Here is a 26,930-nt window from a genome sequence, read left to right on the forward strand (position 1 = left end):
GGTCCTATAAAACATACCATAGAAAAAAATACTGGAACATAAGATGATGCATTATACCAAGTCCACCTAGCTCAGTACTGCCTCTACATCAGTCTTTGCCAACCTGTTCCCCTCCAGATGTTTTGGACTACAACTCCCATCTGGAGTTGCTGGCTGGGGCTAAGGGGAGTTGTAGTCCAAAACTTAAGAACATAAGAACATAAGAAGAGCCTGCTGGATCAGGCCAGTGGCCCATCTAGTCCAGCATCCTGTTCTCACAGTGGCCAACCAGGTGCCTGGGGGAAGCCTGCAAGCAGGACCCGAGTGCAAGAACACTCTCCCCTCCTGAGGCTTCCGGCAACTGGTTTTCAGAAGCATGCTGCCTCTGACTAGGGTGGCAGAGCACAGCCATCATGGCTAGTAGCCATTGATAGCCCTGTCCTCCATGAATTTGTCGAATCTTCTTTTAAAGCCATCCAAGCTGGTGGCCATTACTGCATCTTGTGGGAGCAAATTCCATAGTTTAACTATGCGCTGAGTAAAGAAGTACTTCCTTTTGTCTGTCCTGAATCTTCCAACATTCAGCTTCTTTGAATGTCCACGAGTTCTAGTATTACGAGAGAGGGAGAAGAACTTTTCTCTATCCACTTTCTCAATGCTATGCATAATTTTATACACTTCTATCATGTCTCCTCTGACCCGCCTTTTCTCTAAACTAAAATGCCCCAAATGCTGCAACCTTTCCTCGTAAGGGAGTCGCTCCATCCCCTCGATCATTCTGGTTGCCCTCTTCTGAACCTTTTCCAACTCTAGAATATCCTTTTTGAGATGAGGCGACCAGAACTGTACACAGTATTCCAAATGCGGCCGCACCATAGATTTATACAGCGGGATTATGATATCGGCTGTTTTATTTTCAATACCTTTCCTAATTATTGCCAGCATGGAATTTGCCTTTTTCACAGCTGCCGCACACTGGGTCGACATTTTCATCGTGCTGTCCACTACAACCCCGAGGTCTCTCTCCTGGTCGGTCACCGCCAGTTCAGACCCCATGAGCGTATATGTGAAATTAAGATTTTTTGCTCCAATATGCATAATTTTACACTTGTTTATATTGAATTGCATTTGCCATTTTTCCACCCATTCACTCAGTTTGGAGAGGTCTTTTTGGAGCTCTTCGCAATCCCTTTTTGTTTTAACAACCCTGAACATTTAGTGTCGTCAGCAAACTTGGCCACTTCACTGCTCACTCCTAATTCTAGGTCATTAATGAACAAGTTGAAAAGTACAGGTCCCAATACCGATCCTTGAGGGACTCCACTTTCTACAGCCCTCCATTGGGAGAACTGTCCGTTTATTCCTACTCTCTGCTTTCTGCTTCTTAACCAATTCCTTATCCACAAGAGGACCTCTCCTCTTATTCCATGACTGCTAAGCTTCCTCAGAAGCCTTTGGTGAGGTACCTTGTCAAACGCTTTTTGAAAGTCTAAGTACACTATGTCCACTGGATCACCTCTATCTATATGCTTGTTGACACTCTCAAAGAATTCTAATAGGTTACTGAGACAGGACTTTCCCTTGCAGAAGCCATGCTGGCTCTGCTTCAGCAAGGCTTGTTCTTCTATGTGCTTGGTTAATCTAGCTTTAATAATACTTTCTACCAGTTTTCCAGGGACAGAAGTTAAGCTAACTGGCCTGTAATTTCCGGGATCCCCTCTGGATCCCTTTTTGAAGATTAGTGTTACATTTGCCACTTTCCAGTCCTCAGGCACGGAGGAGGACCCGAGGGACAAGTTACATATTTTAGTTAGCAGATCAGCAATTTCACCTTTGAGTTCTTTGAGAACTCTCGGGTGGATGCCATCCGGGCCCGGTGATTTGTCAGTTTTTATATTGTCCATTAAGCTTAGAACTTCCTCTCTCGTTACCACTATTTGTCTTAGTTCCTCAGAATCCCTTCCTGCAAATGTTAGTTCAGGTTCAGGGATCTGCCCTATATCTTCCACTGTGAAGACAGATGCAAAGAATTCATTTAGCTTCTCTGCAATCTCCTTATCGTTCTTTAGTACACCTTTGACTCCCTTATCATCCAAGGGTCCAATTGTCTCCCTAGATGGTCTCCTGCTTTGAATGTATTTATAGAATTTTTTGTTGTTGGTTTTTATGTTCTTAGCAATGTGCTCCTCAAATTCTTTTTTAGCATCCCTTATTGTCTTCTTGCATTTCTTTTGCCAGAGTTTGTGTTCTTTTTTATTTTCTTCATTCGGACAAGACTTCCATTTTTTGAAGGAAGACTTTTTGCCTCTAAGAGCTTCCTTGACTTTGCTCGTTAACCATGCTGGCATCTTCTTGGCCCTGGCGGTACCTTTTCTGATCTGCGGTATGCACTCCAGTTGAGCTTCTAATATAGTGTTTTTAAACAACTTCCAAGCATTTTCGAGTGATGTGACCCTCTGGACTTTGTTTTCAGCTTTCTTTTTACCAATCCCCTCATTTTTGTGAAGTTTCCTCTTTTGAAGTCAAATGTGACCGTGTTGAATTTTCTTGGCAATTGGCCAGTTACATGTATGTTTAATTTAATAGCACTGTGATCACTGCTCCCAATCGGTTCAACAACACTTACATCTCGCACCAGGTCCCGGTCCCCACTGAGGATTAAGTCCAGGGTTGCCGTCCCTCTGGTCGGTTCTATGACCAACTGATCTAGGGAATAGTCATTTAGAATATCTAGAAACTTTGCTTCTTTGTCATGACTGGAACACATATGCGGCCAGTCTATGTCCGGGTAGTTGAAGTCACCCAATACTACCACATTTCCTAGTTTGGATGCTTCCTCAATTTCATATCTCATCTCCAGGTCTCCCTGAGCATTTTGATCAGGGGGACGATAGATCGTTCCCAGTATTAAGTCCCTCCTGGGGCACGGTATCACCACCCACAACGATTCTGTGGAGGAGTCTGCCTCTTTTGGGGTTTCGAGCTTGCTGGATTCAATGCCTTCTTTCACATATAGAGCGACTCCACCACCAATACGTCCTTCCCTGTCCTTCCGATATAGTTTATATCCAGGGATAACCGTATCCCACTGGTTTTCTCCATTCCACCAGGTCTCGGTTATGCTCACTATATCAATGCTCTCCTCTAAGACCAAGCACTCCAGTTCTCCCATCTTGGTTCGGAGGCTCCTAGCATTAGCGTACAGGCACTTGTAAGCAGTGTCTCTCTTCAAGTGTCTTTGGCACTTGTGGTTAGGCCTGTGGTAATTTTGCTCTTCTGAATTTATATCCTGTGCCCCTGCTCTCACAATGCCTACTTCTAGGCCTACCCCTTTTAAAATTTCATCATTTCTTTGGTTTTTATCCCAGGGGGGAGGTTTATTCCGAACCGGACCTTTCTCAGCTCCTGTCGGGTTTCCCCCCTCAGTCAGTTTAAAAGCTGCTCTGCTACCTTTTTAATTTTAAGTGCCAGCAGTCTGGTTCCATTCTGGTTCAAGTGGAGCCCGTCCCTTTTGTACAGGCCCGGCTTGTCCCAAAATGTTCCCCAGTGCCTAACAAATCCGAACCCTTCCACCCGACACCATCGTCTCATCCACGCATTGAGACTACGAAGCTGGGCCTGTCTGGCTGGTCCTGCGCGTGGAACCGGTAGCATTTCAGAGAAAGCCACCTTGGAGGTCCTGGCTTTCAGCATCCTACCTAGCAACCTAAATTTTGCTTCCAGGACCTCACGGCTGCATTTCCCCATGTCGTTGGTGCCAACGTGCACCACGACCACTGACTCCTTCCCAGCACTGTCTACCAAACTATCTAAACGACGGGCGATATCCGCAACCTTCGCACCAGGCAGGCAAAACACCTTGCGGTCTACACGCCCATCACACACCCCACTGTCTATGTTCCTAATGATCGAATCACCCACTACAAGGATCCCTCCACCCCCTGGAGATATATCCTCGGCCCGAGAGGATAGCTGCTCATCCCCCAAGGAATGGGTCCCTTCTAAGGGATCATTTCCCTCTTCCTCAGCTGGATGCTCTCCTTCCCCGAGACCATCGTTCTCCATGATAGCAGGAGAGCTATCATCGTTGGAGTGGGACACAGCTATAACGTCCCTGAAGGCCTCCTCCACACACCTCTCTGCCTCTCTCAGCTTTTCCAGGTCCGCCACCTTGGCCTCAAGGAAATGAAATCGTTCCCGGAGAGCCAGGAGCTCATTGCACCGAGAGCACACCCACGACTTCTGTCCAACAGGCAGATAGTCGTACATGCTGCAGGCACCAGATTTGGGAAAGCTGGTGTACACTGACTGGCAGCGGCTCTCCAGGATTTCAAACAAAGGACATTTCCCGGCCTACTTGGAGATGCTGGAGATTGAATCTGGGACCTTCTACATGCAAAGCAGATGCTCTTTCACTGAGCTATAGCCCAATTCCATAAGTGAATCTTCACAAAAGACATGACAGTAATTCCTTCTCCTTGGGGAACTGTAATTCTACAGAGGCAACTAAGAATCTCAATCAGGTGAATCTTAGCACCCTCGCCAAACTACAATTCCCAAGATTCCTCAGGGAAAGCAAGGACAGTTAAGGTGGTATGAAACCGAAACATTTGAAGTATAAATATGCCATTTTAGCCTGATTCAGTGAGTGCTGACTTAAATGTAAGTCCCGCTATGTTCAGTGTAACTTACCAATTAAATATGCATAGGTGTGAAACAAATAGTGCAATCCAAGGTGTGTTTACACATAAATAAATCCTGCTATGTTCAGTGTGAGCTAGGTTGCAAACCTACTCACTTCTCTGGGAATAATCCCCATTGAACCCAGTGGGGCTTACATCTGCATAGACATGCACAGGATTGCAGTCACTGATACAGTTGTGTCATCACTGCAGCCTAACAGTGCAATGCTATACACATCTTCTCAAAAGCAAGTCCCATTGAGTTCAATGTGGCTTACTCCCAGATAAGTTGATAAAACAATGCAGCCTCGCTCTCCAAATAAAGACATTTCAAGCAAGTAATGACATGGCAAGACTGAGAGAAACATGGAGAGCATGAATTTAACCAGCCTGAACATTGCTGAAGAATATTGATGCTTTCTAAGGGATAATCTTCAAATCCTTTTCAGGAGCTCCAGGAGCTCTGGCCTAGTATTGGCCAAGCTCCCACTCTGGCTCCAACTGATTGAAGTGGGCATGTAACACAAGAACAATGTGCCAAGGGAGACTTCTGGCCCTGTGTATTCTGTGCCCACTATGTGAGCATTAACACTCTCATTCTGACAGTGAAGTTGAGTGATTGATTATATTTTATTTTGGAATCAATGGGAGATTGAGTTCTTCTTTTCCCTATCTACTACTACTCTCTCTCTCTCTCTCTTTCTCTCTCTCTCTCTCTTTATTGTCCTGAAAAGCGCTTCTTGACAAACTGGTTTCATTTGAAAAATGAACGCTTCTTGCAGATTGATTCTGCATTTCCTTGAAAACAGATGTAGGTGGTCCCAGGAATCAGGGATATTCACACCTGCTCAATGATGTTATGGGTGAGCATTTACCAAAATTGTAAGGGGAGGGTTTTCAAAGGCAAAACCTAGTCAAGAGGAAGGTTTGCAAACACATATCAAGTAACCACACCCACCCATATGGATGGCAAAATCTACAATCAATCTAGATTGAAGCATCACATTGAAGACGAGCATGAACTATTCTGTATTGAGAAAAGGGGATGCTCCTCGATGATATGCCCACCCACACCCTGCTAACATCAGGCATGTAGAACCAACCCCAGGAAACATTTCCACGGTATACACCTGGGATTTGCCACTCAAACAGTTTTAAAGTAAGAGTGCGGCTAGTTTTGTTTATATAGATTCAAAACACAGTATTTCAGAAGGAACCAGTGGATTGTAGGTAATTGTGGGAAACGTTGTGTGTACCCAGATTCAAATAACAGGAATGACTGCGGTTTAAGCCAGCATTGTGTCCTCAGGGTAAAGATACACTCAGGGGCATCACTAGGGCGGTGCAGCAGGTGCAGGCCGCACCGGGTGACACCACCAGACGAGGGTGACACCCAAAGCCGCCCCCCCCAGGCACTGCCTAGGCACCAACAAGAGTCTTTGCGTGGCGCACCGGCTGCCTTCCTTGGCTGTTAGAAGTTGGAAGTGGCAGTAGACACAAGGTGGCGGTGTGCTCCCGGGCCCTGTCGTTCGGCCGCGCGCTCCTAGAGGCTGCGCACGTGCTCCGCCGCACATGTGATTGCTCGGAGTCTGAGAGAGAAGGCGCTGTGGGCCGCACCGGGTGACACCAACCCTAGTGACACCACTGGACACACTCAGTGTCCTGCTGGTTCCAATGTGTCTCCACTCTGTCTTCTGAAAATGGGGGCACACAATGCTAGTCAAACCCCGCCCCCTAAAACCTGTGAAACCTGGTGGGAATAAGCCTGAGTGTATTTTTTCTTAATTTGACTTCAAACAGATTTCGCAACTGATCAGCAGATCAACCTGTTGCCCCTCCAGGTGTGGCCAATGGAAATGTTTTGCTCTAGGTGACTAGTGTGCTCACAGCCGAAGTCTGGCCACGCAAAGCATTGCTGATGCAGGATCACAACTGGTGCAAGTAAAATGCTGCCAATGACAGAGACACTCTGAATAGGATGGCCAGGTAAAACATGAAGATGGGGTTCCTGCCCCTTTAGTTGTTGTGCAAAAGCAAGTAAATTCTTACACAACGGTTAAGGGTGCCAAAGCTCTGTTCTCTTTCACACACTCTCTCTTTCTTTTCGCCAGGCCTCAGGAGCTGTGAACTCTGTTTCCACTTGCACGATATTTGCATAGTCTGCAGTACAATCCTGTGGATGTTTACTCAGAAGTAAATCCCAATGTGTTCAATGAGCCTTATTCCCAAGTTAGTTAGCATGCTTAGGGCTGCAGTCTTGAAAACCTGAAAAAAGTGTTTCCTTGTGATCTGGAACAGCTCTAAAATTCTCCCTGTTTGCATTTGCTCAGTGTTGTAGCCTGTTGACTGGGATAGCATGACACTGGGGATCAAACTGTTTTTTCTCTCTTTCCCCTCCCCACCGCCAATTAATTTTCAAAATGCCTCTGACAACTGTATATTGAAAATGATAGTTTTTATGCCATTCACCCTGAAAGAGTCCTGCTGTTTCTCATTTCCTATTCAAGTTTCCTTAAATGAAGAAAGTTGTTTGTTATGTTTATTGTAATAGCGGCTCAAGCAGCTGTTGTCTACATAAATACTTTGAGAGAGGGAGAGTTCTGAATCATTGTGTTTTGGGTATAATAGATTTCTCTCTCTGAAAAGGAAACAGATTTTTTTAAAAAAACAACACACACACAAACATACCTATCCATACTGGACATACCTTCCTTGGTATGGAAAATCTATCAGCACCTCAAACCTTCCATTTCTGAGATTTATTGTCCTGAATAATTCCTTAAAATCAGGGGTTCCCAATAGGGTTGCCAGGTTCAGGGCCTGAGAATGATCCTGTATCTTTAGGAGAAGAGAAAGTCAGCCAAGTACAGGTGTTTTTGCAACTCTGTAATGGGAAGAACCACAGGGTGGAGTTCTCCCTTCCCCCTGCACAACTTTTAAAGATACAGAAGACCTCTTGGTTGCCAGGCCTGGCCTCCAAGAGGTCTTCTGTATCTTTACAAGCTGTGCAGGGGGAAGGGAGAATTCCACCTTGGTCCGTGAACTTCATTCAGGTGGTCTATGGCCTGTCTGTGCATTAGTGGCTGAAGACAGAAGATGGCACATCCATCCCATGAAATATTAATAATTGACTGGTTGTAAGTAAGAAGGCAGACAGGTGAGGGAGGGTGAGGTTGTTGGGGCACTGCCCCATCTGCCCTAATACAGCAGCCTCCATTGGTAGAGCTCCTTCACCTGATGGGGGATGATGGGCCAGTTAGGATTAAGGATGGGGCAGAATTTCAATACAGTTTGCATTTTAAATAGAATGTAACAAATTCACACTTTCCAAATTGGTATGAGAACTGAAACACAGCCATCCTTAGAAATTCACATTTATTAGAATTTTGGGATGCAGTTTGCCAATTAAACAATATTTTCAAGAATGTATATATGAGGGGAAAGTGTGCATAAAAATGAATATATGTGTGAAAATAACATGCAAAAATGCATTAGATAACGAGAAATAGCTACCCTTGTTAAAACTGCTTACAAAAATGTGTTTATTAGGAGAAATTCGCACTAAAATGTTGGAAAATTTTCATGAGGATTTTTTAAAAAAAACAAAACACGCAAATTACTGCAGAAATAGGGAGAACTGAATTTAAGATTGGAAAAATGAGAAAATAAGAGAGCCGAAATTGACAGGTCTTTCCATCTCTAGTTAGAATCCTTCCCTTTCTTGAAGGAGCTATATGCACATAGATCAGTGAGCCCCTTCTTATGCATGCCAAATGCACAAAATACAGGGGACATGGCAGCTAGGGGAGTGGGGCTAGCCTGCATGGGCCCACACAACTCCCTCACACTTCCTTTGGAAACATATGAGGGGAGTTGTCAAAAATCTCTAATATTTAGCCCACAGTGCACTTAAACATTTCCATTAACAATTACTGAGATAGTATACTGCGAGGTACTTGAAATACTCACAAGTACAATATAAATGGTCATTATCTATTATATATTTTGGAAAGTTGTTCATTGGTTATGCATTTGGACATCTCATGATATTCTTTGTAACCAAATTTTACATGACGAACAAGTAGCAGACTTTCATTTATGCTTGGATACAGTTGGACACCATTTTGAATCAAGATGGCAGACTGAACCTTTTAAAACTGCACTGATTTTTGCCAGACCTGGCCTCCAAGAGGTCTTCTGTGTCTTTAAAAGTTGTGCAGGGGGAAGGGAGAATTCCACCTTGTGGTTTTTCCCATTACAGTGTTGCAAGAACACCTGCGCTTGGCTGACTTTCTCTTCTCCTAAAGATACAGGATCATTCTCAGGCCCTAAGCCTGGCAACCCTACTCAAGACTATGTACTTGTGGTTCTTAGGCAGTCACCCGTCCAAGCACTGGCCAGACCTGCTTAGCTTCAGGAAAGTGGTGATCTCAAGGGCCTTCAGCCATTTGAATAACTACACTCCCTGACTCCATATTTGCTTCTTGTTGTTGTTATGTGCCTTCAAGTCAATTATGACTTATGGCGACCCTATGAATCAGCAACTTCCAAGAGCATCTGTCATGAACCACCCTGTTCAGATCTTGTAAGTTCAGGTCTGTGGCTTCCTTTATGGAATCAATCCATCTTTTGTTTGGCCTTCCTCTTTTTCTACTCCCTTCTGTTTCTCCCAGCATTATTGTCTTTTCTAATGAATCATGTTTTCTCATTATGTGTCCAAAGCACGATAACCTCAGTTTCATAATTTTAGCTTCTAGTGACAGTTCTGGTTTAATTTGTTCTAACACCCAATTAGCATATTTGCTTATTTTCTTGCATTTCTCCCTATTTCCTATTCCCTAACGTGTAGAGTTTTGAACTTCCAGTCATTTTCCAGGCCAGCCTACTGCCTAAAACTAACAACATAAGTGATCAGATCCTGTGAAGCCCAGATGCAAGGAAGTTTGTTATATTTTTCATAATTGTATGAAAAAAATTGTAGTAAATACAGCTTTTCTCTTCAAAGACAAGTGGCATCTGATGGAATTTTCTCTAAGATACAGGATCTCCAGCCTCCTTTGGTCATTCTTTAGGGTGTTTATTCAGATTTGGGATATGGGACTTTTATTTAGCAATGGGTGGGTCAGATTCAAATAGGAGCAGGGAACCTAGGTTGTCCAGGAATCATTACCAGAAAGGGCCAACCATCACACAGGAAGAATTATTTAAAACAACACCATTCACTAGTTAGTATAAAAACCAGTGATGGGGAATCTGCAGTTGGACTCCAGTTCCCAGCAGCCCCAGCTAGCATGACCAATGGCCAGGGTTGATGGGAGCTAAAGCCCAACAATATCTGGAGGGCCACAGTTTTCCCCATCCCAGATTATAGGCAAAGCAGAGCTGAATACAGGCAAAACCAGGAGCCACTGTTACCGGACCAAATGCTGGAAGTGTTTATAGTCAGACAAAGTCAGGGAGAGCCAATAAGCTGTTTGGAAGGTGGAGCCATATTGGAGTCTGCCCCTTTTCTGGCAACTTTGTGGTTCACTAAAATGAGTAAAGTGATGATTAGAAAGTCCCTTACTGAAGTTCTGATTTAACATCACAATTACCTATTATTGTTGTTATTATTGCTGTTACACAGCTGGTATAGCACAATGGGGAGGAGAACCTGGCTGGGAGTCCACAGTCTGTGAGTTTAAATCCCCACTCATGTCTCATAAGAACATAAGAAGAGCCTGCTGGATCTGGCCAGTGGCCCATCTAGTCCAGCATCCTGTTCTCACAGTGGCCAACCAGGTCTCCTGGGTGTCAAGGACCAGCTAAAATCACCCCCCAGTGAGTGGCTCAGGCTTTACATGCCCTGCCACCTGTGCAGCCGTGGGCAAGCGGCACAGTCCCAAGGAGCCCAGTTGCCCCCCCCCAGCTGGCAGTTGCGGACAAGGGAGGGGCTGGCTTGTGCAGCTGTGGCAAGCTGAGCAGGCCCTAGCCGGCTGGGGAGGACTAGCCTCAGAGGGAGGCAATGGTAAACCCCCTCTGAATACCTCTTACCATGAACACCCTATCCATAGGGTAGCCATAAGTCGGGATCGACTTGAAGGCAGTCCATATTGCTGTTAGTATCATTATTTATGTCCCACCTTTTCCCCATAGAACTCAAGGTGGCAAAAATGGTTCTCCCCCCTCCTGATTTTATCCTCACAACAACACTGTTTGCCGCCCTGGGCTCCTTCTGGGAGGAATGGCAGAATGATAAGGATGAGAACACCAATAATTTAGGCTGAGAGCCTGTGACTGGCCCAAAGTCACCCATTGAGCTTCATAGCCAAGTGGGGATTTGAACCCTGGTCTCCCAGGTCCTAGTCCGACATTCTAACCACTACGCTACACTGTGCAGAGATGGGAAACCTGTGACCTTCCAGATGCTGTTGGTCTCCAACCAACTCCCATCAGCCCCAGCCAGCCTGGCCAATGGTCAGGGACAATGGCAGTTGTAGTCAAGCAACATCTGTAGGGCTACAAGTTCCTCATGCCTGTTGTAATGCAAGGTCTGTAATGGCAAAACATCCCTGGAAAAGTGACAAGGATTTTCTAGACTTGATTGCATTTCATCCATCCAACAGAAGAAATGATTCATTTTTCACCGTTCTCAAAACTGATTTATTTTTATTTTATTGTTTGGAAAATGAAATGAGCTAGCTGTGAAAAATGCTGACTAATCAGTTACGTGTTCATTCATTTTGATGATGATGATCTTCAAACAAATTATGCACTTGTGCAATCATGAAAAGCAACCAAAAATGTACCTTGGGATTCTTCTAATTAAATGCACCCAAAATAGCTGCTTCGTAATTAATGGAATCACAGGAGTGTGAGTAGATCCCATTTAGCACTTGTGATCACAGAAGGCAGAAGGAAATGTGTTCTTTTACTTCAATGCAGGCCGGTGATGACTGGTGCTCATTGGGACTGGTAGGCAGAAGGCAGGGAGACCCAGTAGGTGGAGCCAGAGCCAATAACTGGTGGAGCCACCCTCTGACTGACTGTAAGTGAGAAGGCAGGCAGGTGGGGGTTGGCTGAGGGAAGACTGAGGTTGCTGTGGCAGTGCCCCATTCACCCTGATGGACCGGCCTCCACTGCTGCAGGTATCATGGCCTGTTGCCCACACTGAGCGCATGGGAATTGCAGGCCACTCGCCAACTATTGGCCAGAGGGGCTGTGACTAACCAGAGGGCCTTCTAAGCAATGGCACCCTGGCTGTGGAACACCCTCCTTCCCCACCCTAGCTAGGTTAGGCTGGCACCAATTTTATCCATCTTTCAGCACCATCTGAAGACTTTCTACTTCTGCCAGGCATTTGAAGGGTTAAGGCTTAAACTGGGACAGATGGGAGAGATATCTATAGCTTTTATTTTAATGAGGTTTTTCTTGTCTTATTGCATTTTAAACTGCTGCCCACCCTGAGATCATTTATGATGAAGGGTGGGATAGAAATTTTATCAACACATAAATTAACAAAATATAGATATAGTCCTGTGTGGTTCTGAACTAACAGCTTCCTTTCCTCTGCTAATGCCCTACACAAGATGACCCAGAAAAGGTACCAGCCCTCCTCCCCACGCACCAGTGCTCAGCAAACCAGACTTCACGTCTGCTTGTAAGCAGTACCCTTTCAAGCCAGACTGAACCAACCACTGTCTTTTGGTCAGTTGCATAGTCCAGCCTGGTATTTGACTAGCCTAGCTGCCACCATAGGCATCAAGGAATCACTCGAGTGCAGGGGAGGGCATGGAATTGAATTGATTGAAACTTTATTTTTACCCCGCCCTTTTTCCAAACTGGAACTCAGGGCGGCTTACAAATAAAACTACATGTAGTTAAAAACATAGAAAAACATACAATTAAAATACAATTAAACTATGCACAACCTTAAAACCGTGAAAGGCACTTAAAAATCTAAAAACAATTTAAAACAATACAGATAATAATATAAAACAATAAAACAAGCCTTGTAAAGCCCAATCCTAAACATCTATCCCAAAAGCCTGTCGGAATAAAAAAGTCTTTACTTGATGACGGAAGGATGGCAAGGAGGGGGCCATTCGTGCCTCCCTAGGAAGGGAGTTCCAGAACCTAGGAGCAGCCACTGAGAAGGCTCTATCTTGTGTCCCGACCAATCGCACTTGCGAGGGTGTTGGGACTGAGAGAAGGGCCTCTCCTGAAGATCTCAGGGCCCGGGCAGGCTCGTATAGGGAGATACGGTCTGACAGATAGCCTGGACCTGGGCCATATAGGGCTTTAAAGGTCAAAACCAGCACTTTGAATTGTGAACGGAAACAAACTGGCAGCCAGTGGAGCTGTTGTAGCAAGGGAGTTGTATGGTCCCTGTAACCAGCCCCTGTTAATACTCTGGCTGCAGCTCTTTGTACCAGTTTAAGTTTCCAAACAGTCTTCAAAGGCAGCCCCACGTGGAGCGTGTTACAGTAGTCTAAATGGGATGTAACTAAGGCATGCATCACCACAGTCAAATCAGGCATTTCCAGGAACGGGTGCAGCTGGTGCACTAGTCTTAAATGGGCAAAGGCACTCCTGGCCACGGCCAAGACCTGGGCCTCCAAGTTCAGAGCAGAATCCAGGAGCACACCCAAACTGCGAACCTGTGTCTCCAGGGGGAGTGTAACCCCATCAAGCACAGGCTGAATCCCTATTCCCTGATCTGCCCTTTGAATGACCAGGAGCACCTCCGTCTTGTCTGGATTTAGTTTCAATTTGTTCGACCTCATCCAGTCCATCACTGATGCCAGGCACTGGTTCAGGACCAGGACAGCTTCCTTGGCTTTAGGTGGAAAGGAGAAATAGAGTTGGGTGTCATCCGCATACTGATGGCACCAAACCCCAAATCCCCGGACAACCTCTCCCAGCGGTTTCATATAGATGTTAAATAACATGGGGGACAAAACTGAACCCTGAGGGACTCCATAGGTCAACGACCAAGGAGTCGAACAGGAGTCCATCCAGGCAGGTGGCTCTCTCCCTCCTCCACCGTCTTCCAGGATTCTGCACTTGCAGGGACAAATGGCAACATGAAAACCAAGCACGGATGAAGAGATAAGAGATCCATCCCTTGGCCACCAGCCCAGCCCACTGCATTTTTGTTCTGTCTGCAGAGGAAAGCAACCCCTTTCTTCCTATGTCAGCATGGAAACCATTGACAGCCAACTTGGTAAAATACTTTTTTCTTTTCTCTTTTTGCCAGCCTGTTAATAACTTTTCTGGCCTTATATGCAAGGCTGTACATATTGTAATAATAACATTCTTTTTGCATTTTAACAGAGGAAGTCTTTGGAAATGTATAGCAAGAAGCATAATAAGGAGGAGGCGGCACAAGGAGGTGCAAGCGCTCAAACGCCCTGTTTAAAGACACAGTTTTCAGGGGCTGCCAGGCATATGTGGTGGGACTGCTTGATGGTACACAAGTATTTTCGATTCAAATATTTAAGGAAATTGGTTAAGCACCGTATTTTGCCATCCCTACAGCTCAATTTACTGAATCTATTTCTGGATAGCGATAAAGACCTGAAATATAAGGAACTAATTAGTCAACTGTTGACAGTTGCATGGTCCACTGTTGTGAGGCTCTGGAAGGATCTAATTGGAGCAGATTTTGAATAGTGGCATTATATAGTTTGGGAAATGGACTTATGAGAAAATTAAGACACAAAACAAAGGTCATGATAGGTCAAAGTAAAGTACAGCAAACAAAACAAGTAAAATGAAACCTTAATATATATCAAAAGTAAAAGTAAGAAATTAAGGTTGATGTAGCAGTATAAATCCTGAGAGTATTTAATATAATAAAATAGCATGAAACACAAATGTGACTATATAACAAAATATATCTAACTCTTGTTCCAAACTTTATTTGTTTGACTTTAGAGATATTTTGTTATATAGTCACATTTGTGTTTCATGCTATTTTATTATATTAAATACTCTCAGGATTTATACCGCTACATCAACCTTAATTTCTTACTTTTACCAAAGTAAAGTACATACATTTATTGCAGTTTAGTTTGATTTCACAGATTATATAAAGAGATTATAAAAAAAAAAGAACACAGACAAATCTAGCCATCTGGATTGAAATGGATTTTACTGTTTTAAGTTTTATACATCCACCATGATAATTCTGGTTTTCGAGAGTCATGTCTTTTCTCCATTTCTGTAAAATACAATCATAATTTTCATTGTATGCTTTATCGCTCAAACACGTATAATTCTCTCTGTAATTAATACAGGAATCTAGAAATTCTTTCTGGCCACGTAATTCCCAGGCATGCAGCAACTGGAGAGTGACTTTTCCCCCAATCCTTGAATGCATCCTTACATCAGCAGTTTCACCAAATATAGACATCCAAAAAATTCACCCTTAGTCTGAAGGGCAACCACAACTCCCAGAATGTGCATGCAGCATTAGGAGGGTGACCTCTGCATGAACACACCCATACACCAGCAATTTCCTGGACCACTTTCATTGTCTACCATGCACATAAACACAACCCGGCTCACGTCTGCAAAGGAAATTCAGCAACTACCAGCCACTCCATCAGCCTCTCTCCCCACCATTCACAGATGTGCACCAGCTTCAGTCCACAAATTTCTGCCAGGCTTCTGTTAGCCAGCTTCTGGAGGTAAACCTCCACCGGCTGACATCCACAAACCTCAGTCAGCTTCCCTGTTGGGCCTCCACTTGCTTCTGAATGTGAACTCCACCAACTTCCACCCGCTAGTGTCCACCAGCTTCCGATGGGTCAGTCGCCAGACATCAGCTGGCTTCTGGCCATGGATATGAACCTCCTTCTGATCAAAAACTCACCAACCACTCTGCAGATCCACCACTATTGAATTTGCCTTCTCATCCGTTTTGTCGTCATCACCGCTCCCTGTCTTCCAATTCACCTTTTCCATGTTGTGGCAACCCTTAACTTAGCTAGCAGGGAAAGGTGGAATGGTTATCACAGTGCAGCTCAAAAAGGGATTCTGAAAGTACTCAGGGGCAGTCTATATCTCCCCACTGGATGGAGCACTGCACACTCAAGGATATGTGGATCCCACCTTTCAAAGGCTCTTACAAACCCTTGGATTTGAATAATTCTAACTGTACTGAATGTCAGTTCCACTGCCCACTATCCTCTGCTGTGGAAAAGCAAAAGGGGCATAGGAAAGGGACCCAGGGAGGGGACCAAGGAAGGGAATGGTCCTCACCTTTCTTAAGACCTGTGGTTCCCTTCATTGCTTTCACAAATGCTCTCCAAAAGACCTTGTCTATTTCACACATCCCTACAATGCAAAAACACAAACAGTGAGTGGCATGGCTCATCTCCTGCCATCTGCCAGCACAATCCAGGCCCCTCCACCAGCTTCTTTCTGGTGACATCATTCTGTAGCTTCTGCACGCAAACTTCCACTGGCTTCCATCTGTGAACAACCCCTGGTTTGCTTTCATACATGCTCCCTGCTTCTCAAGGGCAAACTCTGACACCCCCTGAATGCATCCATAAAACAGCAGCCTCCCCATTCACTTTCATCCATCACATTCACTCTGCGCATGGAGGGTGACCTGTGTGGAGAAATTCCCAGCAATGCAGCAACCAATGCACCCATCCACCAGCAGTCTCTCCATGCACTTTAACTGTATCCCATGCACACACCCAGGTGACATCCCCAAACAAAATTCAGTTGCCGCCAGCAACTCCATCAGCCACTCTCCCATCCATTCACAGACATGCACCAGCTTCAGTCCACAAACTCTTATATCCCCTGTTCATGTAATTGCAAGGCAAAGACCATCTGGAGGTTCACCTCTGCCGACGCCTAATTACACCCATAATCCAAGACTCTCCCCTTTCACTTTCATCCAACACATCAGCTCTGCATCTGGAGAGTGACTTCCACCACCACCCCGAACGTGTAATTCCGAAGCACGCAGCATCTGGAAGGTGACGTCAGCCACCCTCTCAATGCACCCAGAAAAACCAGCTATCTCCTCATTCACCTTCTTCCATCACATTCTCTGTGTGTCTAGAGGACAACCTAGGTCTGTGAGGTTAACACAATTGCATTTTGAGCTTGAAAAATATAAGAACCCTGTTTTGCAATGCTTAACCTTTGCTTGAATGACCTGATTGTTTTTGCATAGTGGCTATCGAATCCCTTGGCCAAAACAGTTCTACTAAACTCCTAAAAGGCTGAAGGACTCACGAGTCATCTGCAAAGAGAAGATTAGATCACCTTTATCTTCTGTTTTTTATACCTTTCCTTGTGAATCATTGGGGGGAAATGTAGCATAAAATTGTGACAAGTTTAAAAACAGAGGTAGTATAAGGTAAAGGCAGTATATTTTTGAAATCCTCTTAGAGCCTGGTCTGAATAGACTTTCCACAAATACACATTTTTCAAGCTTTAACTGCTATTTAACAGGTTTGAATTTTGCATTCTTGATGTTCACCGCCCAGAGAGCTATTGCCAGTCGGGCGGTATATAAATTTAATAAATAATAATAATAATAATAATAATAACCTCCCCCTCCCCCTGAACATGTGATTCCCAGGCATGCAGCATCTGGAAGGCAACCTCTGCCACACTCTGAATGCACCCGTCCACCAGCACTCTCCTCATTCACTTTCATTCACAACATTCACCTTTCATCTGGAAGGTGACCTATGCCACCCCCTGAACGCGTAATTTCCAGGCACACTGCAGCTGGCAAATCACCTCTTCTCCCTCCCAAAATGAACCCATACACCAGCAGTCTCTCCTGGGTCACTTTCATTGTCTCCCATGCACAAACACACCCCAGCTGCCATCCTCAAATGAAATCTAGCAACTACCAGCCATTCCATCAGCCACTCTCTCCCATCCATTCACAGACATGCACCAGCTTCAAATTTCTGCCAAGCTTCTGTTAGCCAGCTTCTGGAGGCAAACCTCCACTGGCTGACATCCGCAAACCTCAGCCAGCTTCCCCGTTGAGCCTCCATTTGCTTCTGAATGTGAACTCCACCAGCTTTTGCCCACCAATGTCTACTAGTTTCTGCTAGGTCAGACATCAGCTGGCTTCAGGTGGCCAAAAACTCACCACCTGCTCTGCAAGTCCACCACTAGTGAACTTGCCTTCTCAACCACTCTTCCGTGTTCAGCTTTGCCGTCATCACAGCTCCCCGGCTTCCAATTCGCCTCTTCCACATGGTGGAATCCCTTTAGCTTGCCTGGCAGGGAAAGGTGGAAAGGTTCTCAAAGTGCTTGTGCAGCTCTCTATTTCCCCACTAGATGGCGCACTGCAAACGGAAGGAAAAGTGGATCCCACCTTTCAAAAGCTCTTACAAACCTTGGGATTCAAAGAGGTCTAACTGTACTGAATGTCAATTCCATTGCCCGCTATCCTCTGCTGCAGAAAAGCAAAAAGCAAAAGAAAAGGGACCCAGGGAGGTGGAGAAGATTGCTCTGTGTGTGCTTAAGGCCTGTGGTTCCCTTCACTGCTGTCAGGAATTGTCTCCCAAACACCTTCTCTGCATGAAACATCGCTGGAATGCAAATATATAAACATGGTGAGTGGCATGGCTCATCTCCTGCCATCCACCAGCACAGTCCAGGCCCCTCCACTGGCTTCTTTCTGGTGACATCATCCTCTGGCTTCTGCACCCTGACTTCCACTGACTTCCATCTATGAACAGCCCCTGGTTTGCTTTCATACACGCACCCTGCTTCTAGAGGGCAAACTCTTACACCTGTTTGTGTAAATTCCCAGGCAGGGACGATCTCGAGGTTCACCTCATCTGACCCTTAATTGCACCCATAAGCCAGCAGCCTCCCCATTCACTTTCGTGCACAATGTTCATCCTGCATCTGGAGGGTGATCTTCACCACCCCCTGAACATGTAATTCCCAGGCACACAGCAAGTGGTGACTCACCTCTGCTCCCCCCCCAATGCATCCATACACCAGCAGTATCTGCCTGCCTGCCTCTCTCTCTCTCTCATGCGCGCACGCGCGTGCACGCACGCACACACACACAGAGCTCACATCCTCAAAGGAAATTCAGCAACTATCAGCCACTCCATCAGCCACTCTCCCATCCATTCACGGACATGCACTGGCTTCAGTCCACAAATTTCTGCCAAGCTTCGTTAGCTAGCTTCCAAAGGCAAACTTTCACTGGCTTACATCTGCAAAAATGAGCCAGCTTAACCCTTGAGCTTCCATAACTTCCAAATACAAACTCTGCCAGTTTGCATCTGCCAATATCCATCAGGTTCCACTAGGTCAGTCGCCAGACATCAGCTCACTTCCAGCCATGGCTTCTGGCCACCTTCGGGCCAGAGATTTGCCACCCACTCTGCAAATCCACCGCTAGTGAACTTGCCTTCTCACCCACCCCACAGTGCTCAGCTTTGGGGTCATCACCACTTCCTGTTTGCCAATTTGCCTCCTTCATATTGGAGCATCCTTGTAGCCTGCCCTGCAGAGAAAGGTGGAAGAGTTATCACAGTGTGGTGCAAGATGGGCTTCTCCAAGTACAGTACTGGGCAGCTCTGTGCTTCCCCACTGGATTCCGGATGGCACACCCAAGGAGTAGTGGATCCCACCACTTAAAAGCTCTCAGAAATCCTCAGTTTGGAATAGGTCCGACTGTGTTGAATGGAAGAGCCGATTGTGTTCTGTTGGGGAAGAGCAAAATAGGAATGGAAACAGGACCCAGGGAGCGGAAGGAGGAAAGGAATTCTTTTAAACATGAAGTCATAAGAAGAGCCCTTGTGGATCAGGACAGAGCCTGATCTAGTCCAGTATTCCCTCCCTGAGGCCTATTTTTCAATCTTTCTTTCCCTGTTTCAGCCACACAGGACCTTCTCTCAATCCCGCCAACTAAAACAGCTAGGTTGGCGGGGACAAGAGAGAGGGCATTTTCAGTGGTGGCCCCCACTCTCTGGAACTCCCTCCCGTATGACCTTCGACATGCCCCTTCCCTGAATGTATTCCGCCAAGCTTTGAAGACCTGGCTTTTCAGACAGGCCTTTGGGATTTACGGGGAGGGTTAAATTTTTACGACGAATAGCCTACTACTCTGTACTGGAACTGTTTTATTGTTTTACTGTTATATTGTATTTTATGATGTATTTTATTATGATGTAATGTATTGTTGTTAAATTGTACGTCGCCTAGAGTGGCCATTGGCCAGATAGGCGATCCACAAATTAAATTATTATTATTATTATTATTATTATTATTATTATTATTATTATTATTATTATTATTATTAAGAAAACCAAATAGCTTACATTGTTGGCTGCTTTGAGCTGAACTCTTTGCCTTTTCACCCCCCCCAAAACCTCCCTTATTTCTTAAAAACACCAAATTGTGTCTTTCTTCCCTTCTTTCCCCCAAAGTCTGCTACATGCACCCAAACATACCTGCTGTTGCTTTTTTGGGATGTCCTGGGCCCCTAAGGCTGATGTCCGAGAACCATTTCTCTTTTTTGCTGTGGGCAGACAGATTCCACCCCTTAACTTCTCCTATACTATGAACATCTATTCAAATACTTTTTTAGTAAGTATGCTAATTCCTTTTTGGTACAATAACAGTTACTTCTGATTTTCTTTGTTGTCCTTGTTAATCCTTGGGGTACCAAATTCTGGGGAGTGTTTAGGTCTCAATGCCAGAAGATCCTAAAAGGGGCAAAGACGGAGAGGCATGGTGAGTGGGATGGCTCAACCGTTACCCACTATGCTCTGTTGGGGAAGAGAAAAAATGCTTTTCCCTTCCCCCTCCTTGACACCCACTCAGCTGTCATTCCTAGGGTTGCCATATTGCCCAGTTAGCTGGGTTTTACCCGGATTCTTTGCATGCCACCCAGCGCCTATTTAGCCCCTTAGGTGTCCTGGATTCTCAGCTTTATTTTTTTTAAAAAATTAAATTTCTAGGTGGTCCGGTTCTCGAGATATACATAAAAACGTCAGCCGCCCCCGACTGTTAAATCTTTCTTTAAACAGTACTGTATAGCACTTTGTAGCTTTAACCCTGCCCGTTCAGGATTGCAGCCAATCAGTGAAGCCAGGGTTGTGTTTCAGATTGATTGACCCGAGGCAGTGTCTAGAAAACCTCATTGCAATGCCAGAAAATGGTGGTGTGTCCCCCCCCCCGTTTATCTGAAAATCTCATAAATTGGGTAAGTATATACATTTCAGTTTTTTTCCCTCTTGTGTGCAGGAGTCAGATCCTGGGCAGTGTTTTGAAAACCTTCCCAATACTTGCTTTTGTAAAAGCAGTGCTAATCCCATATGCCCAGAATTCAATAGGACTTACTTTTGAGTAGATATGGTTATGAATGTGTTAAAAATCAATGGGATTTTGGAGTGAATGTAAAAAAGAATTGTGTTTGTGTTCTAACTCTTTCTGTCTCCTCTCCAGTCCTATTTTAAAGCAAGTAGGCAGGGCTTACTTAGGTATTACAGTTTTTATTCTGTAGGAAACTAATACTGATTTTTTTTAAAACTAATACTGATTTTTCTACAATGACCAACTGGTTTGACAATAAACTATTATATGGGCTGTATGTATTTATACATCTGCAGTGTGTGTGTGTGCATGTATGGAGTGTTTCCAACAACCCTGTGGGGTAGGGTTGGAAACCAAGGCAGCTCACAACAAGAAATAAAGACATTTAAAATCCAATAACCATAAAAACAAGTATAAACAGTTGCAAAACAGTGTAAAGTGGCATGATTTGGAATTTTGGGTTGTTTGAATGAAGTTGTTTATCACTTGAGGTTGCAGTTCTGTCCCTGTTTGAGTAAGCCCCACTAAATACACTGGGACTTGCTTCTGAATAAATAAACCTAGGATTGCACTATAAATATCTTTACAGTTTGTGTAAATAATAAATATATTTGATAGTCATGCTTATATAAATATTTCTTCATTTATCCTATTTTTGGTTTTTGGTTAGGAATCCTGACTGGTTGTGAGATGCTTAGTTTTCTGCCTTACTCATAGGAATCTTGTTGTGGTTGGTATGGTATTGCATTTAAGAAATCATGGTACGAAATGGCCTGAATCAGTATAAGGCAGATTCCTTGGTTCCTAAAAGTGGGAAGAGACTCAGGGGCCACAGTGACTCCAACATTTATTTATGTATTTTTATTTACAACATTTATATACCGCTTTATTGTAAAAAATCTCAAAGCGGTTTACAGAAAGAATTAAAACAATAAAATTATTGGCAAAAGCGTTAAGGACAGATACTTAAAACCAACAATGAGTTAAAAACAGATTTAAAAACTCAATAGCTTCCACGTGCCTGGAGAGGCTTGCCTCAAGAAAACTGATTTTAGCAGGTGCTGAAAAGAGGCGTCTGCCTAATGTCAATAGGCAAGGAGCTCCAAAGCGTAGGTGCTGCCACTTTTCAGGACTGATTTCTTACAAGAGCAGAACAAGTACTATGTGGCACCCATAACATGGAAAGCACAGCTTGAACTTGGCCTGGTAGCAAATCAGCAACCAATGCAGATTTCAGAGCAGAGGTATTATGTGCTGATAGGATCTTACTCATGTCAGCAATTGTGCTGCAGCATTCCGCATTAACTGCAGTCCTCAGGTCAGGTTGTGCTGCATGGGGATTTCTGTGACCTTGGCTGACTGGCTGCTAGGATTACTTTAGTTTGGGTTTTTGGTTATGAATCCTGACTGGTTGTGGGATGCTGAGTTTTCTGCCTTACTCATAGGAATCTTGTTGTGGTTGGTATGGTATTACATTTAGGAAAGTGTTACTGCCTTTTGTGTTGTTGTTTTCCTGTTTGCATTTCACTTATCTTTAACCTCACTCCATTACAGCCATGCAGCATATGCAAGATAATTAACTCCCATTAGTGATAAGAGCAAAAATTTGTAATTATTATTTTAATTAAAACAAGAGGCTTATGAGTACTTTGAAGAGGACCAGGTATTTATTTTCTTTCTGAGCCCAGGACTGGGTCTTTCATGATGCCCGGGGTGGGGGGGAGCAGGAGAGTAGTCGATAAGACAGACATCCTGGCATTGGTAATCTAATTAGCAAGGTATGTGTGGGGTTGTTGCAAACTTCCAGGCCCAGTTTCATTTTGAGTATGGAGGTAGAACCTGTGTAGATGTGGTTGATCAAAGGGAGAAGAAATTTTGAGTTAAGCAAAACTCTGCTTTTATAAAACCTAAGAAACATACAGATACTTTGAATGTCTGACTGCCTGCACTAGTGGAATACTGGAGGAACTTGTAAAACTTGCTGCAACAGCATGTGGTGTGAAAGACTCCTTTTCCTAACATTTTGGCTTCTTGTTTTTCTCCACCCACCACATCTCTGAAATATATCGTATATGTAATGGTTAACCGTACTGCTGCCCTGACTTACTTTATGTTTGTTGCTATTTTGTGTTTTTATTATGTTTTTATATTGATTGTGTATTTTTATTGTTTTTATTATATTTGTAAACTGTGCTGAGCTCTGTTTTTAACAGCAGAAGGGCAGGATATAAATCCTCTTAATCAATCAATAAATATTCCATAGTGTTGGAAACTAGAGTCTAGGCATTTAAGGCTGAAAATGTTGCTTTTTAAAAAAAGATTTCTCACATCTTTCCCCAGTTTTTGGTGGTAATTCCTAGGCCAAGAACAAAACAACTGGACAATCCAAATATTAATATGCAAATAATATGTATAATATGCAAATTAGCCTGCCCGGATTTGTGGAAGTGGAATATGGCAACCCTAGTCATTCCTTTTGTGACATCAGAGGCAGCCTTCAGCCAATGGCAACAGCCAGGCCCAGTTGCCAGGCCCGGCCTCCAAGAGGTCTTCTGTATCATTAAAAATTGTGCAGGGGGAAGGGAGAATTCCACCTTGTGGTTTTCCCCATTACAGTGTTGCAAGAACTCCTGCACTTGGCTGAGTTTTTCTTCTCCTAAAGATACAAGATCAGACTCAGGCCCTGAACCTGGCAACCCTAAAGCATTTGGATGCTGAGAGGGTCATCTTCCTGTCAGAGGATGTGTGCAGATGGTGGGCAGAGTCGAAGGGAATGAAACTCTCTCTCTCTCTCTCTCTCTCTCTCTCTCTCTCTCTGCCATTTTCACTCTCCATCTGCTGCCGCTTTTCTCTCTGTCCCTCCATCTGCCATCTCTCTCCCTCTCCCTCTCCTCCCTCCCTCTCCCTCTCCTCCCTCCCTCTCCCTCTCCCCCCCTTCTGCTTGGCTTCTGTGCAGGCTGTGGGAAAAGAGGCTTCTGTTTCTCACCACCTAACACCACAAAGGCTGCAGATAGCTAGAGGAGAGACAGACTCCTCTGTTCCTCCTCCAGCAGCTCATGTGGTGTTTGGTGTGGAAAAGAGAGAGGGGCAGGGAAGCTGTGGCCCAGAAGACATGGTTAAATTCCACCTTCCATTGTCCCTGCCCATTGTCCATGCTGGGTGGAGCTGATGGGAGTGGGGCATCCCACAGCATCTGGTGGCCCACAGGTTAGTTACCCCTTTTTAAAGGATTACATGGCCACCCCTATGCCTGAACAAAGAAATGGATTAAATGAAGTAATCTGTTGCTCTTGACTAGGGATGGAACAATCTGTTTTTATTTTATAAGATCTTTGTTTTTATTGCACAAGGAAATCCATGACCATCTGAGGAGACTTTTTGGGAAAGCTGATCAAGAGTAATGACAAACACAGCCTTCCTCGTACTTTCATGTCTACAGCAATGAATTGCGTATATCATGGCTTTCCAGTCCAGGAGCTGTGGCAAAACTGTAATCTTCTTATCAGTTGCTGATGCTATGGAAGAATGTGGCGGGGTTAGCTAGGTGAGTGAGTTGAATGAGTGTATCACCCAGAGCTTTCCTCCATAACACCTGCGACCTCTAGTGGCTATAGTTAGAACAACAATCAGAGTTTCCTAATGAAGACCTGAAAGCTACAGAAAATCATTCCTGAAACCACTATTAGTTGACATGGACAACTTCAGTGTTCCCTTCTAACAGTTCTTAATAGGGTTCCCAGGTTCAGGGCCTGAGACTGATCCTGTATCGTTAGGAGAAGAGAAAGTCAGCCAAGGGCAGGTGTTCTTACAACACTGTAATGGGAAAAGCCACAAGGTGGAATTCTCCCTTCCCCCTGCACAACTTTTAAAGATACAGAAGACCTCTTGGTTGCCAGACCCAGCTTCCAAGAGGTCTCCTGTATCTTTAAAAGTTGTGCAGGGGGAAAGGAGACTTCCACCTTGTGATTTTTCCCATTACAGTGTTGCAAGGACACCTGCACTTGGCTGACTTTCTCTTCTCCTAACAATACAGGATCAGACTCAGGCCCTGAACCTGGCAACCCTAGTCCTTAAGCATGCATGGGAGCCCAGTCTGCTGCTTTTGAGCTCTATCATTTTTAAAGCACTGTTAATCATGACCACATTATTCCTCTGATAATAATTCTAATTATTACCATTTCATCTCCCATTTTTGAATAGTGCCATTAATCAGGACTATGATTGTAAAGAATCTAGTTGCTTAGGTGCTTTATTATCATCATTACCATCATCAATGAGTAAGGGAAAGAGCACTGCTGAGTCTTTACGGCTCACAGAAAAGAGGGACAGAATAAAGATAACTTGTATATAGTAACAGCAACACACAATGTGATGCCTCTCAGCAGCTAAAGCAAAATGTGATTTCCCTGCTCCTTATGAATATTAGGAGGTGGGAACATTGTCAGATCTGTTACATCATCCACACTGGCTGTCAGTGTGCTTCTGGCCCCAATTCAAGATACTGGCTTTTATATATTCAATTTTATATTATTTGAATCATTTATAACCTCCTTTCCCATTATTTGTGTCCAAGGCAGCTTTTAATGCTTAAAAACCAGGTAAAACAAGCCTGGTACAAATATGAAAGCTAAAAAACAGCAACACTGATACAACCACCTGATCATCCAAATTAAAATGCAATTGCTCTTAAGTCTTGACAAAACAGGATTGCCCTCACCTGGTCTCAAGAGGAAATTCCGGAGGTGCTGTGCCACTACAGGGGACACCTGATTTAACCCTGAAGGCAGGGACACCCAGAGTGTCGGAATTCTATTGAGTTGCATAGCAGAGTTGTGGAACGGAGAGTATTGAGCGAGCTTAGTGTGTCTGTGTGTTTGAATCTTTGCTAAGATTCTACCTTCCCTGCAAATTAGTCAGACAGAGACTTTAAGCTTTAAAATAAGAAACAGCTACTTTATTCTGGAAGTACATGCTTGATAGGAAATAGTTCTATATCTAGCTAACTAGCTATGCTGGAGCAACGAGCACTGGTCCCAGTACTCACCCTCATCCTGGTTGAGAGGAGAGACAAAGAGAAGATGTCTGCTCCCCTCTCTAGAGAAAGAGAACACTGAGAAAGGTGGGAAGGAACTGGGATGAACCTTCCTTTGCTTATCAGCCTAGCAGGAAGGGGAGAGATGGCAGAGGATCAAAGAGATAGGTATAGCCTCAACCAGCAAGAGGTCTAGCTCTCTAGCTACCCTTATTAACCCCATGCAGCCTCAAACCACCAAGTTGAACCTCATACATTCCAACACAGAGTTCAGCCTCTGAGGAAGATCTAGGGGAATGAAGCAGTTGGTATGGAAGTAGGTGGTCCTTGGTGTAGGCCCAGGCCATTTAGAACTTTGTAGGTTACACACTTCGAATTGTATCTGGAAGCAAACTAGGGGCTAGTGCAGATCTTTCAGCACAAGGTTTAACCCTTATGAATCTACAAATTGCTTCTCCTTAAATCAGCCTTCATACGAATTTCAACCCTCAATTAAGCCCCTCTTTTTATTCCATCAGTGTGCATGTTAATAATCTCAGTTGCTACTAGAAGCAGGAGTTTCACTGGGATCGCCCCAAGGCTGTAAGCTGTGGAACAATTTTCCAGATACAGTGTGAAGTTGCAGTTGCAGAACTGCCTTCACAAAGGGTTGCAAGACACACCTATTCTGGTTGGTTTTGGATTTGGTTTACTATACATTGATATGTTGAACTTGGGTGGATTCTGAGAGTCAGTCAAAACTGAGTTGGATCCATAGTTAGTCCTGTTTATCATTGAAATCAATGGGACTTAATTCAGTCATGACTACCTGAAGCCACACTGATTTCAATGGGTCCATTCTAAGCACGACTACCTCTGCAATCCTAACCATGGCTACTCGGAATGCAATGGAGATTACTTCCTAGTAAATAGGATTAGGATTG

General features: G+C 44.4%; 1 protein-coding gene and 1 long non-coding RNA gene across 3 annotated transcripts in view; one reads left to right on the top strand and one right to left on the bottom strand.

The window, feature by feature from the left end:
* Positions 1-7,466, bottom strand: part of ADAMTS12 (ADAM metallopeptidase with thrombospondin type 1 motif 12) — a 248,924-nt gene extending 241,458 nt beyond the window's left edge. Inside the window, exon 1 of one of the 2 annotated variants that reach the window (XM_061615943.1) lies at positions 7,369-7,466. The gene's annotated coding sequence lies outside the window, so the exon portion shown is untranslated. Of the gene's footprint in view, positions 1-7,349 lie in introns of both variants that reach the window. The other variant, XM_061615952.1, reaches the window with a different exon arrangement.
* A 259-nt stretch (positions 7,467-7,725) lies between these two features.
* Positions 7,726-16,024, top strand: LOC133375646 (uncharacterized). The gene is made up of 4 exons (XR_009760276.1): positions 7,726-7,798; positions 13,713-13,866; positions 13,977-14,111; positions 14,942-16,024. It is a non-coding gene; the product is annotated as an uncharacterized LOC133375646 (long non-coding RNA).
* Positions 16,025-26,930: the final 10,906 nt, after the last annotated feature.

Source organism: Rhineura floridana, chromosome 1 (assembly GCF_030035675.1).
Source record: "Rhineura floridana isolate rRhiFlo1 chromosome 1, rRhiFlo1.hap2, whole genome shotgun sequence".
Lineage (NCBI taxonomy): Eukaryota > Metazoa > Chordata > Lepidosauria > Squamata > Rhineuridae > Rhineura > Rhineura floridana.